Here is a 20281-nt window from a genome sequence, read left to right as displayed (position 1 = left end):
ATGTGGAAAACAGTGTCCTTAGGAGAGGTGAATGCAAAAGGGAAGTGCATCCTCCTCTTGGTTCATCTCCTCCCTTGTTTTGTATTTATCTTTCCTTTCCCTTGTGTTTGTAAGACGTGAGCCAGTGAGAACAGGTGCAGCAGCTGGACCTGCCTCAGCATCAGCACAAATCTCCCTATAACCAGACACGAAGAGAGATTGCTGAATGTATAAATACCAGCCGCCTACCAAGTTGCATTTCTCTCTGGCAAATGGTGATCTCATCTTCCTTTTTAACCTGTTTATCTCATCATTGCGTTAGTGTTCAAGGGAAGTACTGATCTGCACTGGGATTCGTGGGCATGTGTTAATCTGGTGCTGCCTCTTCCAATTCACTCCCCTCTTTCCTTCTTCCTTACTGAAGATATATGTTCAGAGGCTTCCTCTTTGCAAGATGGGAGGGAGGAAAGAAGATGTGAAATGTAAGTGCAAGGAGCCCAAATCTGAATTAGCAGATTGGGGAGGGCATGTGTGTTCTATACAATGGTGGTGCTAATTTGTAAGAAAATGCTTGTTTTCAGGGGGAAGGAAGGGCCAGAGAGACTCAACATATTCAGTGGAGGGGTGGCAATAAGGAGACCCTCTGGAAGATGTTTGGAGGGGTGCTGAGGGAGAACCCTTTGGAGAGAGTGTGAAGGTTTCTATAATTCAGGGACTTTTTGGGGGATGCCCAAGCACTTCTGTACATTTTGGATTATGAGTGAGTTTGCCATGGCAGCAGGCCTCCACTTGAGCACAGGGACAGAAAAAGTTAAGAGCTGTGTTAAATAGTGTGGCCTAAAAAATAAGGATGGGCAAACCTCCAAGTGTTTGAAGGCTCAATTCAGAGAGACCGGGCATGTCTGGGATACTTATCTGACCTCGCCCAAGTGTTTGGGTCTGAAAAACTGGGCAGGGAGCCTGGGAATCTACTGAGGACATTGTCTCTTGTGTGGCTTCTGGTCAGTCCAGAGATAAAGTAAGAATGGCCTCTCTGGCATTTCTTATAGTTGGAGAGCTGAGACGTGTAGTAAAAACATTAAAAAAGGGGCTTGCTGTCATTCAAGTATTATGTGTAACCTAAGCAAAAATATATAATTTTAGGCAAATGAATTCCCTCATCTGTACCTGTGGAGAAAATGGCAGGAGGAATTCCGCAAAATGGCAGGAGGAATTCCCCCCAGAAAGGAATGGGCAAGGAAAGCTTTCATTTCAAGCTCCCATCTGGTAGACCACATGTGTGTTCTGTGGGTGGCTGAGAAGGAAGCTGTCCCTGTCATCAAGTAGTCAGGATACAGTTTGAGCAAAAAGAAAAGGAGTACTTGTGGCACCTTAGAGACTAACCAATTTATCTGAGCATGAGCTTTCGTGAGCTACAGCTCAAATGCATCTGATGAAGTGAGCTGTAGCTCACGAAAGCTCATGCTCAAATAAATTGGTTAGTCTCTAAGGTGCCACAAGTACTCCTTTTCTTTTTGCGAATACAGACTAACACGGCTGTTAGTTTGAGCAAAGGTTTCTAGATGAAATCATAATTGACCAATTAGCTCTTGCTTGCAAAAGGGATTTTCTTGCAATTATCCATGTCCAGTGGGGTGGAAATCCAAATCTCTCTGCCTGCTGTGGATTTGCTCTTCTAGTTCATCAGGATTTTTTTTCACCACCCACATAATTGTCAGGGCCAATTTTTCCCTGTTGCCACATGCTAAGGTTATAAAGATGATTGGTACTTCCTAGTGGCAGTGAAAAACATCTTTATCCATATCACTGTGTACTGACAGTTGCATTTTTTTCATTACAGTACTTCCTTCCCAAAGGCTGCACTCTAGTTGCTATTTCCAGAGCAGGTGTCTGCATGTAGCCTCGGCTATTCCACATCTCCAATATGTCCTCCCCTGTAATGCTACTATGTAAGGGCTTGTCTATACAAGCATCTTGGTTCCCAGCAGGCTGCTGGGTAAATCTATCCCGCGCCAACCGACAGTACACTAACTGTCCATGCTGCTGCTGCATACTGAAAGTTTACTAGTCCATTTTGATCTACTCCCATTTCAAAGTGCAATTATCTGTACAATGGGGATAGTAGCGTTTTCCTATCTCACAGAGATGTCGTGAAGATAAATATATTAAAGACTGTGAGGTTCTCAAGCCCTGTGGTGGACAGGGCTAGCTAGAGCTCTATGTTGTATTCTTCAATGATTTATCTTCATAGTCAGGATATTTCCTGACCACATGGCTTTGAAATTGGTCACCATTTGAATGAGTGTTTTAACGTGTCTCTGTGTGTGTAACACATGCATATATAAAATTTGCAGGTAGCCATCTATAGTTACTTGGGCTTTGCTAATGAAATGAAATATGCAGTGAGTTGAAACTGTTTCCTCCCACTTCCTCTACCCCATCTCATCTGGGTGTAGTGAAGTAAAAAGCTCCCCCCAAAATCAAACTTCAGCTGTCACAAAGCCAGCAGACCCCATGCCCTAGTGAATCTCTCTGCTAATGAAAGAAATAGAGGCTGCAGCTAAATGCTTCATCTGCCATATGCGGCCAAAGGCCAATGAAAACAAGGGCCAGGAGCAGGTGTGTGGGTTGCCTATTGATAAAAGGAAGCTCTAGTAAAAGAGATCAAAGCAGCAATGCCAAGAGGAAATGAGAATCCCAAGCTCAAGTGGTGCTATATCAATTTTCCCACCCCTAGGCAACACTGGGGTGGGGTGGTGAGCTCTAGTCAAAAGAATGAGTAGCAATTGCTAATTAGAGAGCTTGCTCCCATGTCACAGAGTTGGAGTAGAGTTTTAAGGGCCTGATTCTGCTCTCATTAAATTCAGCTGGAGCAGGACTGGCCCTCAGAGTGCGGTTTAATTAAGAGCACTTCTATTCTCCAGTCTGGTAAGAACTGGTGGTATGCACTGGAAAATTAGCAGTGCTTTGCATTTGCAGAATCTCTGAAGAAAGGGAGTGGGAGGAGAAGAGCCACTGCCTTGCATGGCAGGCAGCTGTAGCACCTGATTCTTATGAGAATTACATGGATTTATGCAGGTATATTTTATATGTAATAATAGATAGTACTCAGGTAGCATTTTTAATCTTTAAAGCATTTTACAAATGCCCATCCCATGAGAGAGGGAAGTATTTTCCTTCCTGTTTTACAGGTGGGGAAACTGAGGTAGAGCGCGTTCCTTGATTTGCTAAAGGCATAGACTGAGTTGGAGCCAGCCTGGATTAAAACTCAGGAATTTCTGGCCCCCAGGTTTCATTTATTTTAGATTAAGGCAAAGTATGAGTTTCATCAGTGGGGTGACACAATCTAATAAAGATTAGTAGTATTCAGAGCCATTGATTCACACACATTCTAAGCACTTGTATTTTTCTCCAACAGCCATTAAAGACAATTTTGTATTTGAAACGGTGGGAGGAAAAACATATAGCTTGTGTATATGTCTGTCTGTCATTACACACAAATTAAGGCAGATCTCTGATTATGACATTCATCTTGACTGGAGAGGAAATATAAGAGTGCTCATTTATGATTATGCCAGTCATTGGATATCTGTCATCTCCTCACTCACAGAGATAAATGTCCTGTCCGAGATCATCTATCATGGTTTTTTTTATACATGATGATACATACAGTGTAGCATACAGCTAACTGGAGACTGTGTACATCTTCGGATCCTAATAACACCATGGGAACAATGTAGAGTGAAACCTAAATTCTGTGCACAGCCTTATTTGCAGTGTGATCATTTTATGTACTTGATGGATCACCCAAGTAGTTAACAAGGAGAATCTTTTCCCCTCATTTAAAATCTGGTTCTTACCAGAGACAGCCTTTTGAGGTGTTCTGGCAAACTTTTATAAATGGGTCAGAGGATAAGTTTGTTTAATTGGAGTTTCTGCTGTGACAAGTGCAGACTTCAGAATACAAGACTGTTTGTATAATAAAGGTGAGAAGTTCTGTCCTGCTGTATCATCTAGGAGTATGGCATACCCTCCCATTTTAGAGTGCTTAAAAATGTACCATGTTATGAAATGATCCTACAGAGAGACAGACCGGGGAACAAATTCATCCCTAGGAGGGCTTGCCCCAGGGATAAGTGCATAGGATTTTAGTCTGTTTTATACATGCTTCCATGCACCATGGGGGTGTCTCCTCTTTCTCTCTTCTCCACTCCTCCAGAATAGTCCTAATTAGAGATGAGCCTGAACCAAACCAAACCACTGCATCAAAAAATACCCAAAGTTTGAGGAAGTTTGGATCTCAGTGCAAACGTTGTGGCTATTCTCTATTTTAGAGTTTACTAAATTGCCCATCTCTGCTAAATCCCTGTCTCTATAGTGGGCTCAACCAGAACCTGAATCTGAACTCTGGGAAGGTTTTAGATCCATATCTGGATCTGAAATTTCTGGCTTGGACCCATCTCTATTTATAATGGAATGGTCCAGTGCTGGAGACAGCATTTCTGCCAAAGACACTTGGCAAGGGCAGTGCAGAGGGGGACTTTTGGGGGCTATGGCCACCCCAAAATTTGCCTTAGCCCCTCCATAGCCAGACCTGCCAGTAAAAAGGTCAAACATGATGCAGAAATAAGGGTGGCATGGTATGGTATTGCCACCCTTCTCTGCTGGTGGTGGTGCTGCCTTCAGTGCTGGGCACCTGACCAGTAGCCACTGCTGTCCGGCTACCCAACTCTGAATGTTGGTGGTGTCCACGGCTGGTCTTAGCAAAAATGGTGTGAATGGGGGGTGAGGGGGAAGCTCCTTGTATAGTGACGACTGGAGTACGTACAGAGAAAAATTAGCAGGTGCTTAGCACCCACCAGAAGCCAACTCCCTCCCGCCCAGCGCCTCCTGCCAACCGCAGATCAACTATTCCATGGTGTGCAGGAAGTGCTGGGAGGGAGGGAGGAGGATGAGATGTGCTTGGGGGAGGGAGTGGAAAGAGGTGGGGGAGAAAGCAGGGTGGGAGTGGAAAGAGGTGGAGTGGGGCCTTGGGGAAAGGGGTTGAATGGAGGCAGGAAGGGATGGAATGGGGGCAGGAAGAGGAGGGAGTGGGGCCTTGGGGGAAGAGGTAGAGTGGGGTGTGAGCAGGGGTTGAGCACTCCCAGGGAAAATTGGAAGCTGGCACTTGTCACTCTGTGCTGTTGCTACATTTTTGGGGGTCTTTTTTTGGTAGGGGGCTAAGAGGTTACAGTACTGGTCTCTTCCTAGTAGCGAACTCTCTGGTTCAAGGCACTTGGCCGTAGACTGCACGCACGCCTTCTTGTGAGACAATCTCTCTAGGTATTTACACTGTTTTCATTGCCGTGGGATCCGAGTGCCTACAATCTGTCGCTTCATGGGGCCAGCTCACTTAGCTGGGATCATAGTTGGGAACTGAGTTCATGTGTTTAATAAACTTTACAAGCATTTTTAATGGTACACCTCTGAGTCTGCCTGGAGGATAATGATGGAGGCAGTTAGAAGCACTCTTTACATTCTTATGTGCGTGAGAGGTGGAATTAAAGTTCCAAGTGTAATTTTTTTTAAAAGTGCCTGTTAGAGGCTATGAAATTGTTCTTTACATGAACTTTTAAAATTTCCACCTGCATAAATTTGTTTGATCCAGTAACAGCTTTAACTACATCTAAATTGACACAAATTGAGACAATAAGCCTGGAATTACATATTGCCAAGTAATTACGTATTACAAAGTGACATCTTGAAGTAGATCAGTAATGTGCCATATTATGAAATGCTCCTACAGAGAAAAGAGAGACATATACATGTGCCAAGGGACCAAAATCCCCCCGGCATAATGTCATTGGCTTTAATGGCACTTACAACAACAGTTGAACTTGGAGGACAGGGTTTTAGCTGGTTTTTAGTCCAATTTGCATTTTTAAATTAAAAGGAAATAGTCGCTGGCCTCTTCCCATCACTTTCTTCTCTCTCTCTCCAAAAAGAACTGAGGCACAGGAATTAAGTGACTTCCCTAAAGACACACACACAGTCTGTGGCAGAGCTGGGAACTGAACATCGGTCTCCCAAGTCTCAGATGAGCAGCCTAACCACTCAGACATCCTTTGTCCCCTCTACACTAATGTCTGAACAGGATTCCACTTTCTGAATGGTTCCGAGTGCTATTTCTTCCAGAGGAATTGTCCTCTATTCCCATTTATAATAATGAATGGAACACAAGGGTTGTTCAATTGCCTGTGCAATTCTTATTCCTTCCTTTAACTCACATGATGATGGAAGGGATTTCTTATCCTTTTGTGATGACTATAGTCAAGACAACTTGGTTGCTATCTAAACTTTCTCCAAGTAGTCACTCCTGACTTCTGCTGAGTCCTTAGGGAGTTGCTTTATCTGGTTATCTTCTTTCCATGGTGTTGACAGGTGCCGCCTTTTTGAAACCTTAAGAGAGACTATTGTCCCTGATGAAAATCAAGGTGAATGTAGTAAGGCATGCAAGATGAATGCTGAGGCTAATGCAGGCTTGTTGCTGAGAGACTTGAATCTTTTCTTCTTCACTAGCTCTTTTAAGGCTAGTATTCCACCGATGAAATTAACAATCTCAACACAGCTGATGAAATTGAGTTTTTTGCTTTTTACTCGTACGCTCTTTTACTCTTGCCATCTGAGGGAGGCAAGTACCCTTTGGATGGGATCATGATATTCTTGGCAAAGGAGGCCAGTATGGTGTCCCTTTTTGAAAGGGTAACTACAGTAGATTGACTTCATTCTTTTGGACTTTATAGAACCTCATTATGTGTCTGTGTAAACACTTTCCCTTGCTGAGGCATTCAGTTTCCTTTTGACAGACAGTATGGATGTGTAGGTAAACACAGGCCTTTGAGTCAGGACATCTGCTTTCTGTCCCCAAATCTGCTCCTGACTCACTAGGAGACCTTGGTCAAGTTGCAATCTCTCTGTGCCAACATTTTCCTGTTTTTAAAGTGGAGATTATAATGTTTTCCTGCCTCACGTGAATGTTGCAAAGGTTAACAAATTAATGCTTGCAAAGTGCTTTGAAACCCACAGATGGACTGCAAAATAGAGGTGAAAAGTGTTTATTTAATCCCCTACTCTGAGTGAAAAGAACCACTGACTCTCTCAGAATTTATAAAGAAGCATTTACTTCAACATTCCTCTTTTCTGTCCAGGCTGGGAATTCTCCTCCTCTTTATGATTTCTCAGTATCTACCTTGGAGTAGCCTTCCTTTAGTGCCTCCTGAGAGACTAAATCAGAGAGCTCTGCTCCTTCTTTAGAGAGAGGCAACAACCCAGATGAGGATGAACCTGCACCTCCTGTCCTTAGCACTCTCTATCTTTTTATCTGGTTTTTCTTTCTTAGGTATTTGTAGCTCTGAGTCACTCGTTGCTGAATTCCCTTGGTTTAGCTGGTCTCTTTTTGTAACTCACCTCACTTCCAGAAATTCTCTCCTAATCCTCTCACAGGCCCAGTGCAGTGGTTCTTCAGAGCGAGGCTCTTCAGACAGCGTGTCTGCAAAATAATGCTGACAGGGACTTGTCCACAGTGGATCTGCATTTACCCACTCACTCCATAGGAAGACCAACTTTGCTGTAGCAGATAACACCATTGGTCTACCAAGTCCCATCCTCTAGCACTGGTCACAGCCTGATGCATGAAAGTGCTGCCTTCCTCCCTCCCCCACAAACACCTGGCTAATTACACAACTGTTTTTGTGGATGGTTTGGGGGACAGTCTCTTCTGATCCTGGCAGGTGAGCGCTGATGCTCTGAAGTGTGAGATTTGATTACACTTCCCTTAGTACAGTGTAAACAGAGGTCAGAGTGTGACTGAAAAAATCGTGAGGCAGGAGGCTGAGCAGGTTTTCCATTACTCCAAGCCATGAAACTAATCTAGATGTCAATGGGATTGCAGAGGGGCAGGCTGCTGTCATAAAAAATAGTTGAGGAGGAAGATGAAGAAATCTTCTCTTAGAGGGAGACTTCAATTTGCCTTAAAAATAGATAGGCCCTACTGATAAGATGTTACGTTAATTGTAAAACACTGGTCAGATGACAGCTCAGCTGACCGTAATGGTGAATAATTCAGTTCCTCGAGTCCAGTATCTCTGTGCTGTGGAAAGATGGGGGTGCTGTGGAGCAATTACATGATGGATAATCCTCCTGTACCAGCTATAAATTCCCTCGTTGGCTGGCCAAATTTATTCTCCTGTCTTCCTCAAACTGCAAAGGTAATGTAGTGACGTCTAATAATGGTAGGCAGGACCCATCATCTGCCGGCACTGCTCATCCGGGTTTGGGGAATGAGAAACTGCTTAGAATTGCAACAAACGCTATTGTTCAAGGGCTTCTGAGTGAACAACCTGAGCTTGAGAGGAAAGTTTTCACCTCCACCCACCACCATGACTGTGCAGAGTTCCTGGCTTTCCTCGCCTGGACGGTTCAGTGTCTGTAGCTTTGAAGGAGAGAGCTACCCTCTGAATAGCTAATGTCTCAGATGGGCCTGCTTTGTCACTGGATCAGACGATTGGTGTCCTTTAGTTCAGCATCCTATTTTTGACTGATGCTAATACCTGAAGCTTCAGAGGAAGGCCAGAAGGCCCCATCATGTACCTATGTATGTGCATGGTAAGTGGCAGGGAGAATTCAGTCCTGACCCCCATTGCTGATCAGCCTACACCCTGAAGCACAGTATTTGATTACCCTCATTATAATACATAACCACAAATGGTGGTGGTGGCAGCCATGAAATATCCCAGTTCTTTTAAAACCCAAGATCAGTTCTGTGGCCTACAGTTCCAGAGGCTGACTACATTTCTGCACAAAGCAGGAGTATTTCATTTCACTTGGTCTAAGTTTACTGACCTTAAATTTCTTTAGATGACTTTTTTTTGTCCCCTTTTTAGGGGAGCATAAAAAGAAGGATTCAAGGTAGTTTTCACTCCGCCCTTGAATACCTTTATCAAGTCCCCTCTAACTCTTCTCTTCTTCAGTCTTGGGGGTTTACAATCTCTCTTCCCATGTAAATTTCATCCTATTGCTACTCATTGTCTTCTCTGGACCTTTTCAGTCTTTGCTGCATCTTTCTTAAGATGAAGTGACCATGAGGCCCGGACACAGGGCTCCAAAAGAAGGGAAAAATAGCATTTTATTCAATAGGAGGTAATACTGCTCTGGCCTCTGCAGCTATGGATTTTCCCTTGGCAGCAGAATAAGTACAGTTCTGTTTTTCAGGAAGGAGGGCAGGTTTCATGCAGGGGATGTACACTCTGTACAGAGCATAGCTCAATTTCACAGCAAGTGGGGCCAGGACCCACGCAAAGTCAGGGCTGCGGGTATTGTGTTATTTTCTATCCCATTTTTAAAGTGCCCAGGTATTCCATGTTTTTTAAAAGTACTGCAGCTCTGCACAGTGGTAAACGCTCCCTTTGGAGTGACAGAAGTTGATAACAGTGGTGTACAACAGGAGGCATTAAGCCTGAGTCATTGCCCCTTCTATCACAGAGACTGTTCAGGATGCACATGATGGCCCTGTTAAGCAGTACTTCTGGTAGAATCATGGAACTGTAGGACTGGAAGAGACCTCAGTAGGCCATCTAGTCGAGTCCCCTGCACTCAAGGCAGGGCTATGTGATAACTAGACCATTCCTGACCAGTGTTCTCTCAAATTTTTCCCACCCATGTGCAGAATGAATTTTATGTGCAACAATATGGAAGAGATGTGTGACACATAACAAAATTCATGTGGTGGGGGTGGGACCGAGGGGTTTGGAGTGTGGGGGGAGGCTCAGGCCTGGAGCATAGGGTTGGGGTGTGAGGGCTTCGGCTGGGGGTAGAGATTCTGGGTTGAGGCCTTGGATGAGGGGTTCAGGACTGGGGCAGAGGGTTCTTGTGCAGGTGGGGGGTGAGGGTGAGGGCTTTGTGGTGGGGCCGGGGATGAGGAATTTGGGGTGTAGGAGGGTGCTGGGTGTTTTTTGTTGTAACAGAATGGGATCTTAAACTAATGTGATACCAAACCAGTGTCAAGGTGGCCAAACTTGCATCATCACTAAACACTTCTTGCATCTGTTGGCTTGGAAAGGATTAATTTATGTTTACCTTGGGTTAAGGTTCTGAAAGTGTTAGTGAATAACCTGCTGGACACCTAACTTGTGTCAAATCCACCACTATATTAGGCCAGCAAGTGCAGTCTATCTAAGTAAAGGCAGAAGAAAGTGTTTCTCATCTTTCATCTGTCATCCCTGTTCTCTCCAAGAAGTTTCTGTGTTTATTATGTCAGGTTCTAAGGAAGTAGTCTGACACCTTTCTCTTTGCTAACATGCCCCAAATAAGAGGTGAGTGGCCAGGGGCCGATCGCTAGCAGACTCTGTCTGTGGCTCATTCTGCATTAGGGACCTGAGTGCCTGCAAAAATCTACCCCATAGCAATCACTCCTTTTGTTCTACTCCCACCTTTTATGTATGGTAACAAGTAGTTAGTCAAACGAGTTGAGATTTGGGTTCAAGGTGAGCCCTCTGGTGCTAATCAATATAAAGCAAAATACATTTGTGCCACTATTTTTTCTGCTGTCCTATTATACTGGATAATTGCAGCCTGGGTGAAAAGCATAGGTAGGGTTTATTCAAGCCAGTAAAGCCCTTAACGGAATGGGAGGGAGTGTTAAACTCCTGTGCTAGCTGTGGGGAAGAGGGTGCAGGACCTAGAGGGTTGCAGAATCTGGGTTGGAGACTGGGTGAGAGCCTGGGCAGAAAGGCCAGCTGATGCGTTAAAGCTTCTTTCATCAGGAATGTAAAGTTTTAAACAGCGCCAATGTGACTTTCACCACTATCCCTGTCCTTTGTATCTCACTCGCTCCATTCCTGACATATCCAGCTGGTAACCATGAAAAGTCTTCATCCACTGCTCTAAGTCCTAAGCAGGGACCTCCTATCTTCCCCAGTCTCTTCCTTGTCTATTGCCACACCTCCATTGCCCCATTCAGTTTTCTTGTAGACCAAGGCCTTGTCTCTATCTGTCAATAGCTCTGATTCATCAAGGAGTGTAAATGCATTGGTGCTGATACTGACCCCTAAATGCCTATGTGCAGCTTTGCACCTATTTAATTAATCAGGATTTTTGCCTTGCTTCAAGTCCTTAATTTTTTTAAAGTTTTTCCACATGGGGAACAAGTGTGTGCATGTGTGTGGCCGCATAAGGAGGGGAGTTTGAGATGTCTAGGAGTTGGTTGGTTGACTCTATGATGCTGAAAAAAGATGACCCCTTAAGTTAAATTTTTGAAAAAGTTGATTTGTGAGGTTTCATAGTCTATTCTAGGAGCATTACTCAGCGCTCCAAATACCCTCAAAAATCCAAGGGATCCTTAGAGCTCCCCAGAGTTGTGAATACCCCACCAAAGCCAAATGCTTGCTGCTGTTGGGGTCTCCATTACAGCTGGGCCTAATGTCAAGTTTCTGCTACCGCCTGGGGAGGCACTAGCAATTCCTAAACAAATTGCAAATGTGTGGTTTTTTTTGTTTTTTTTTCAAACTGCAAACGCATATATCTATTTTTTTCTCCTTTCATATAATTCTCAAAGCCAGTTGACTCATTTTTGCTCTGTCATTCCAAAAATTATATCCAGATCTAGGTTGTGATTCCTTTGCACATGTAGCCCAAAACTGCATTGCTTTTTCTTTCATTGCAAAATTCCATCTAATTTCCTGTACTGTGGAAATTAAGTGTAGACAAGGCCATTTTAAATTTTCTTCCCAGGTTTCTAAACTTTTCAGGTCCCTTTGTATTATTTCTCTGCCCTCACTGATATCTAGAAAACCTCCTCATAAATGAGTCAGAGAATCTTGCAGCTCTTCCTTTTCTGTACCTTGTCTCCCAGTAGGATTAAAACCTGTAATTGTTAAACCTGTTACTGCTAAATTAAACCAGTTTTTTTGGATTAAAATGTGTTATGAGTAGCTTCTATTGTAGTTAAAAAGTGAATTCCGTGAATGGTACAGGATAGAGAGCCCTTCAGACTGAAGTCTTATATATTTATCCACAAAGGTTATCAATATGCTTCAACCCAAACTTGAGAAGTCCGCCTTCCAGGGCTGCAAAGGGAATTCAGTGTCCCTGGGATTCTCAGCAGAGAGGCCAAGAACTAACTGGACCAACATCCGAGCCAAATTAGTGTGAACTGTGGTGGTTTTTCGAAGGTGGACTTGTCTCCACTAGAAGACTGGACTGAAGCCATCAGCTATTCTGCATATGCCACCAGCTACCTATCAGATGTCATTGACTTTGATTCATCACTTGAACCTGAGGTGAAAGGCTCTGCAGCCCATTAACAATCCTTTCCCAGTTGTCTGTTGACTTCCATTTCTGACATTCTAAAAGTGTGGTTCCCAAGGACAGCAGAAGAGAAATAATGTTTCTGGGCCACCGACAACCAGATTTAATGTGTTCACCTTTTGTTTGCAGAGAAAGAAATCATATAATGGTGGAGATCCTGGAAATGGGGTCTTGATGTGGAGCAATGAGCTTTCCTGGCTTGTCACCTGACTTAACACTGGAACTTCCCATGGCTTCTAGTCTAGTAGGACAGGCGTTTCTGTTCTTGTGTGACCGAACATTTTGGTGAATTCCTGTGGCGAATGAAGTTGTAAGCGTGGTGGTGATTCGGTTTGTGTGGTGCATTCTGTGTGGCAGAGTTCTAAAGACCTGGTAGCTCTTATGACTGCAGTTGTTTGGAGGCTGCACTCAAGAACACAGCTGTGGATGTCATTTGTAAATAAGGACCCACATATTTATTTCTTTGTTGTGGTTTGATGTTCTGATCCAATGAAAGTCATTGTAACAGATTTTTAAAAGTATATTTCGCTTATGGGATTTCAGGAGACTAAATAATTCACAGTTGGAATGCTCCACTGAGGGCTAACATGCCTATGTCATGCAGCAAAAGCACTGTAGAGTACACCACACATTAGGAACCATGTTGAAGACTTAATGTTGGAAGTTATCCTCCAACCAGGTAAAAATCACATTTAGCTGTTGCATTGTGATAACAGAAGCAATTTTTCCCCAGGTAAAAATACCAAAAGGAGATCTCAGTTGTCTACTCCCTCCCGAAATATCCTTTTTTTTTCTTTTTTCTTTTTTTTGACAGCAGCTATTAATAGTGTCTTACAATCTGTTCCTGTTTTCCAAACCATTAGGGAAAACAAGGTTTTATACTTGGTTAATTCACAAGCTTTGTACCGCTGGAAATCTGAGTATAAAAATGACATAAGTCACAGATGAAATGAGCCTTGGATCTCACCCAATGGCTTGAGAGAACTTGCTAACATCAGACCTGCTATATAATGTCATTTCACATTTCACAATGCTCCTAGGGCTTCTGTCAGGATTCCTTCCCCAGTCTGAACTCTTGGGTACAGATGTGGGGACCCGCATGGAAGACCCCCTAAGCTTATTCTTACCAGCTTAGGTTAAAACTTCCCTGAGGCAGAGATTTCTTTCTTGCTTGGGATCACTGTCACCACTAAGTGATTTAACAAACAATCAGGGAAAGGACCAGTTGGAGTCTTATTCCCCCACACTTACACCCCCTTTCCTGGGGAAGGCTTGAGCATATATCCTCACCAATTGGTTACAAAGGGACTACAGACCCAAACCCCTGGGTCTTAGAACAATGGAAAAATCAGTCAGGTTCTTAAAAAGAAGGATTTTATTTAAAGAGAAAAAGGTAAAAGAATCACCTCTGTAAACTTAGGCTGGTAGTTAATCTTACAGAGTAGCCGAAAATTCAAAGGAACCCCCTCTAGCCTTAGTTTCAAAGTTACAACAAAATAGGGATAAACCTCCCTCTAGCAAAGGGAAAATTCACAAGTTGAGAAAACAAAGATAAACTAATATGCCTTGCCTGGCTGTTACTTACAAGTTTGAAATATGACAGACTTAGTCCCAAGAGCCAACAGCCACAGAAACAAAGAACCCAAAACAAAACCTCTTTCCCCCATCTCCCAGATTTGAAAGTATCTTTTGTCCCCATTGGTTCCTTTGGTCAGGTGCCAACCAGGTTACTTGAGCTTCTTAACCCCTTTACAGGTAAGGAGGAATTTAGGCTACCCCCTATGGTTATGACCGCTTCAGGACTGGAATAGAAATAATGGTAGGATTGAAGCATATTAACAGAACTGTGTGCAAGCCCAGGACTGGAAAATTAGTGGATGATGCACATCAGGGCTGAGGTGTTTTGGCAGAGGTTTGTGGGGTAGTTTGTGTCATGCCTGCTTACAATCAGGGTAATCTTGCCTCTCCTTCAGAAGCATTACATTTATATCAAGGAAGTAAAATATTTTGTTTGCTTTTCTCTGTTTCCTCCTTCACAGACATAAGCAAGGGTTCTGGAAGCCATTAACCTATGTTGGAAATATACACTGGGTGAAATCATGACTCGGGTGAAATCAATGGGAGTTTTGCCATTAATGTCAATGGTGCCAGGATTTCACTCAGTGAATTCCTGAAGTGGTATTCCCTAGTTTCCCCTCTGTCGTCTTCTTTCATGCTATCATATTTCACATCTGGATCAATACAGCCTAAGAACTGAATGTCAAGACATTACTTTAGCACTCCCTTGACTGGCCTACTGATTCAAACGGGTGCTGCCTTGACTAATGGCTTTTGGTTTTCACCTTCATGTCATTAATGGATTTTCCCATGCTTTGTGGTGTGTTTGTGGCTACATCCATGCACTTAAACATGCAAGCATGTATATACACACTTCTCCCTATGTATACCACAGCATGTGCTAAATATCCTCCCATCCTTGCACAAAGCCTAAGCAAGTGAACTTTGCACAGAGGATCTAAGAGGGGCTGATGTGGGGAGAAATACTCCCTGCCAACCTGGTACCTTTCGTGGAACATCTGTGTAGACAATGAACTCTAATAGCAACTGGGAACCCCTGTGTGGCCCTACGGGGGAGAGGTTAAACCTTTGTATCTGCATATTGATAGGTTCTTTCTCAGTTTGCCCTTATCCAGGGGTGAAAGTAAAATTGAGCTCTTATGGGTACAGGGCATCGGGCAGAAGGGACGGGCCTGGGGTCAGCATCCCCCGGCCAGCCTATCTGCGCTGCCTGGCTCACGCTGCCCGGGGCTCCAGTGCCAATTTTAAAGGGCCATGGGCTCCGGCCGCTGTTGCTATGGTAGCAGCGGTCGGAGCACCGGGCCCTTTTAAATCACGGCCCCGGGGCAGCTGCTACTTCTCCCCCCGCCCCCTCCCCGTCAGCGGCCGCGGCAGTGCTTTAACATCACTTCCCCTTTTTGCACCCCCATTGGCGGCCCTGTCGTTAGGGACCCAGCAGGGCTGCCAGTGGGGGGCACAAAAGGGGCAGCAACTAAAGCGGGCAGGTACTGGTGGCTACTTTTTACTGGTACGCCGTACTGGCGCATACTGCCTTACTTTCACCCCTGCCCTTATCATGCTACTGACTCCCGGAATTCTTCTCAACCTCACCCCTCTTTGTGATGCACTATGGAATTGTATAAGACCATCTATGCCTGCAAAGGAGGAAGGCTCAGCATTTGGCGCTCTCTGTGATTTGGCTCCTGATAAAAATGACTCTAAAACAAACCACAAACAGTTGCACGGATGGAGTCCATTTCAGAAGCTTGTGACACTTAGCAGGAAGACTCCAGAGGCTCAAGATCACTGGAGTGCAAGGTGGTCTGCCCAGGCCCCTCGTACCTCTACATGCTCCCTGCTCACCTCCAACATCCAGATCTTAGCCTTAGCTCTGCTCCCCTTTGCCCTTACTTATTCTCCACTTGCCACATGAAAGAAAGTTAAGGCAACCTTGTTAAATTACATTTGTATTGCCTCTTTAGTGTGAGGGGAATTTGACTGTCCACCAAACATGACTCTCCAGACAAAGAAATTCAGCCCATGGGATTGTGGGATACTTTTGGTGGACTCCCAGAACATGAGGCTAGTGGGGCTGCATCTACAATGTAAAGCAATAGGGCTTGAACCGTGGGTCCCAGTTTGACTCAGGTTTGGACCCTCCACCCCCAGGGCATCCTGGGAATGAGCCCTGGGTTAGCACAATTTGCGTGTAGACAGAAGGGGGGTTAGGCTTCAGCCTGAGTTTGAACCCTCGGCTTACATTGCAGTATAGACAAACCCTAAAGCAGGGGTCAGCAACCTTTGGCACGTGGCCCATCGGGGTAATCCAGTGGCAGGCCAAGAGACATTTTGTGTACATTGACCGTCCACAGGCATGTGGTTTGCTGTTCCCAGCCAATGGGAACTGTGGGAAGCCATAGGCCACAGGGATGTGCTGGCCGCCGCTTCTCGCAGCTCCCATTGGCCAGGAACAGTGAACCGCAGCCACTGAGAGCTGTGGGGAGGCTGTGCCTATGGACGGTCAACGTAAACAAAAAGTCTCACGGCCTGCCAGTGGATTACCCTGATTGCCACGTGCGGAAAGTTGCTGATCCCTGCCCTAAATAGTTAGCTAGCCAGACCATCCAGCATAGGAGGGAAGGAAATATTTCTGTGACTCATTGTTGAACATTAGATGCCGGATGAGGGGTAGTGGTCTGAGGTAAAAAAGCAGGGTTAAAGTCTGTGATCAAAAATTGAGTTGCTGGCAGATGTGAGCAATGGTGTTAATGGGCAACTACTCCTGGGACCGGACCCCATGAGTGCTCTCATTTCCTTACACCTTGCAAAATGAGGTAATCTGTACTCACCTTCTCTACTTCTCCAGACCAGTCTTGTCTGCAGCGATCAAAATGTTGGTGTTTCTCAGTTTTTTACTTTTCTGAGATGCCCTCACGTGGCTCAGATCATGTCCCATTCAGATTTCCATTTCACGTCTGTAGCTGCAGACTAGAGTTGGGTACAGAGATAGGATTAGAATAAGAATCAGTTTGAACTTTCTCCCCAAATTTTACCAAACCAAATCACACTACAAGGCTTTTGGCTAGAGCTGGTCTCAAACCCAGCCTCTGGAACCAAAAAAATCCCTGAATTTGGACAGTGTTTAGAATCTGAATCTAGATCCAGATCCTATATTTACAGTTTGGTTAGTTTTCTCCACTGTCTCGGTTGTTCATTTTCAGGCTTTTCTCTGTGTCTTAGTTCCAGATGGGACTGAGACTGCCTAAATCCATTCACTTGGGATTTACTGCCCAATTTTGCAGACAACATGTAATAAAAGTATGAGAGAGCAATGTGCTAGTCAGAGACCAGTGAACATTATTCCCTTGACTTGGGGTGGGGTCACTGTGATGCTTCTCTGGACACTCAGGGCTGTTAGTCACCTTGATGCCACCTTCCTCCAGCATTAGTTCCCTAAACAACCAGCCTGTCAGCCACTCAAGCCTCTTCTCTGGGCTATACCAACGCTGATGATTGACAATAGAGGTACCCCAGCCTCTGAATCCCTTCACAGTGTCCCCTTGTGGTATCCAGCCACCAATCACTGGATATCCATAGAAATCCCAGATCCTCCATGCCCAAAGGAACAGTGTGCCCCAGTTTTACCTTAGACTGCTTTACACCAAGCACTTGAGTTCAATTATAAAACAAAAGGAAATTTATTTTAAGAAAGAACAGAGATTCAAATAGAAACAAGTGTGAGTGGAAACAAGTGGTTACATACAAAACAAATAATAAAACACAAACTAGGGCCTAAGCTTACTAAGTTACCTTTCCTGGCTCATGAAATATATTCTCACCCCAAAGTTCAGCCTTTTGCAGCATTTACTGGCCCCAAGGAGCTAGGACCCAGTCTTTCATTAAGCAACCCCTGCTTATTCAAGGTGCCTCCTGAGTGAATGGATCCAGAGAGTCTTTCTTCACCCTGTTATATACTGAATCAGTCTTTTGTGTTTATTCCCAGGCAGGGCCATCCCCTTGCTGTCGTATTTTTCCTTTTCACTCCCAAGTGGTTTTGAGGTTTAGTTTATCTTTGATGGTTCTCCATTGACTTTTCTGGGTTGTTGTCAGTGCTTAATTTGTGCTAAGGCTTGCCAGGACTGAGCTGGTCTGGCACCTCTAGGCTTGGCAGTTCATATCCCTGGCACCTCTGGGCTTGCTGCATCAGTTATGAATGTAAAAAAATTGCTTGAGCCCCAGCACCTCTTTCATTACAAATTAAGCACTGGTGGTTGTAATGGTGGATAACTGGGCAATACATTATGTAATTGACTGACCATGCAGGGGTGACAGCTGCCTCCCACCTGAATGGTCCATCACCGAGATATATGATTTCCTGATGACTCACTGTCACTCCAAGACCATAAGGAAATAATTTTCAATATAGTCACATTATTCCTTAAATATTACCTGTGCATGCATCTCCCAATGACTATGAGTATCACTAAGTTGTAAGCTTTCAGTAGAGCCCTCATAGGCTACCTCTTATGGATAAATTCCATGAAAGTGGTGTATTAGGTGTTGTGAGTTTGTCTCTTCTGAGGTAGGAGTTACTAGTAAAGAACAGGGAACACTTTGCCAGTTGGCACTACTGGGCCTTTGTGTCAGTTACAAAGACCAATAACCCTGTCATCTGACGGGGATCAGTATTTGCTGACTTAATTGATAGCTGTGCTCAATGGTTTGATCATTGGCCTGCTAAACCCAGGGTTGTGAGTTCAATCCTTGAGGGGGCCATTTAGAAATCTGGAGCAAAAATTGGGGATTGGTCCCGCTTTAAGCAGCGGGTTGGACTAGATGATCTCCTGAGGTCCCTTCCAACCCTGATATTCTATGATTCTGTTACACTCAGAAATGCAGACAGAATAGGCAAGTTTCTGTGTGCTTGTACAAACCAGATTTCAGATCTGACTCATTTGCTCAGCAGGAAAATAATCTGACTGATGTGCTCAGTGTAGAGCAGTCATGTCCCGAGATCTCCTAAGGACTGTGCCAAAGTGCCGGCAGGTGTTTGCTGCATGTTCAGCATAGCCTTGAGACAGCTTCTGCAGCTCTCTGGAGACAGGGATGAGGTGAGGACAATGGTAACCCTTGCTGCAAATCTGCTTTGCTTTTTGATGCCTCTGATGACAATCATGGGGATGTTTTTTGTATCTGAAATAGTCATGGGCCCAAACCTAATCCCCATTCCAATAAACATTCAGGATTGAGGGTCTTTGAAATCTAAAGCTTGATGCAGATTCAGCCTCTTCAAATGACTCCTACTAGTATAACAGGCAGAAGCAAAGCACCAGGGCCAAGTTGCTGTACTTCGGGATTTTCAAAATCTTTATCTGAATTTTGAGGTTTGAGCCCATTTCTAATTTAAAAACTTCCCCCTACTTCCAGGTTCCTTATTCCTCCAACCATCTGGGTTGGCAGAGCCTGCAAATGCTATGAGGCATTGTTGCTACTTAGCCTGAGGTGTGGAGGCAACACATGCCGTTGGACTGTGTGGCGAGTGACCCTCAGAAGGTTCAGAAATCAGGCTCAGTTCCAGGCCTCCTCTGAAGCTTAGCAGAATGAAGTGAGCATGTGAGCAGCCAGCCAGTGAGAATAGAGGAAGGCAACTGGGGGAAATAGGGGATGAAATTATCAGAGAGATGAACAGCAATTAGAGAATGAGGATAGCGTCACTTCCTAGGGTGCAATCCAGACCATTGAGGGGTTGTGTCCTGCAATCTTGGGTGCCTCACAATGCTTTGCTGTAGCTCCTCACCGGGGCCACTCACAACCATCCTACTAGCAAGCAGGTCACACCCTGAGTGTCTGTGTGCTAGACAGCCCTGGTTCAGCAGTTCTGACCTCAGCAGCCAGTCTACAGCCCTACTCTGGCTTCTACCAGCCTTCGTTACTACTTGCAGGGTGACCCCAACACACTCTCAGTCCTGAATTTTCTCCAAACTGTGTGCTCTGCAATGTCCAGCCCTGCACACTTCAGAGAAATAATATGGTTTGTGTGCTCCTTTAAGGAGTGAAAACACACCACTTTGCCACATTATCTGGAGCTGATGTTCATTTTAGTATGAACAGAACAATATTGGTTTAATAGTGAAACAAGTTTATTAATAAAAGCAGATAGGTTTTTCAGTGAGTTGAAGTATAAGAGACAATGTTAGAAAGGGTTACAATCAAATAAAAATGAAAACACGCATCGAAAAGCCTAAAGATTTGATTCGAGGCTTTATTTAAGATGGTGTTTCTCACCAACAGTCTTCGAGCAAGATGGTGAATGATCCATTCCTTGGTCAGGATCTCTTCCAGAGGCCCATATGCTGGCGCCTTTGTCACCTTAGGTGAAAAGGTTTTTGCCTAAGCAGGTTTC

Source organism: Eretmochelys imbricata, chromosome 6 (genome assembly GCF_965152235.1).
Source record: "Eretmochelys imbricata isolate rEreImb1 chromosome 6, rEreImb1.hap1, whole genome shotgun sequence".
Taxonomy (NCBI): Eukaryota; Metazoa; Chordata; order Testudines; family Cheloniidae; genus Eretmochelys; species Eretmochelys imbricata.
The sequence above is the reverse complement of the archived record's forward strand: the minus strand, read 5'-3'. Positions refer to the sequence as shown.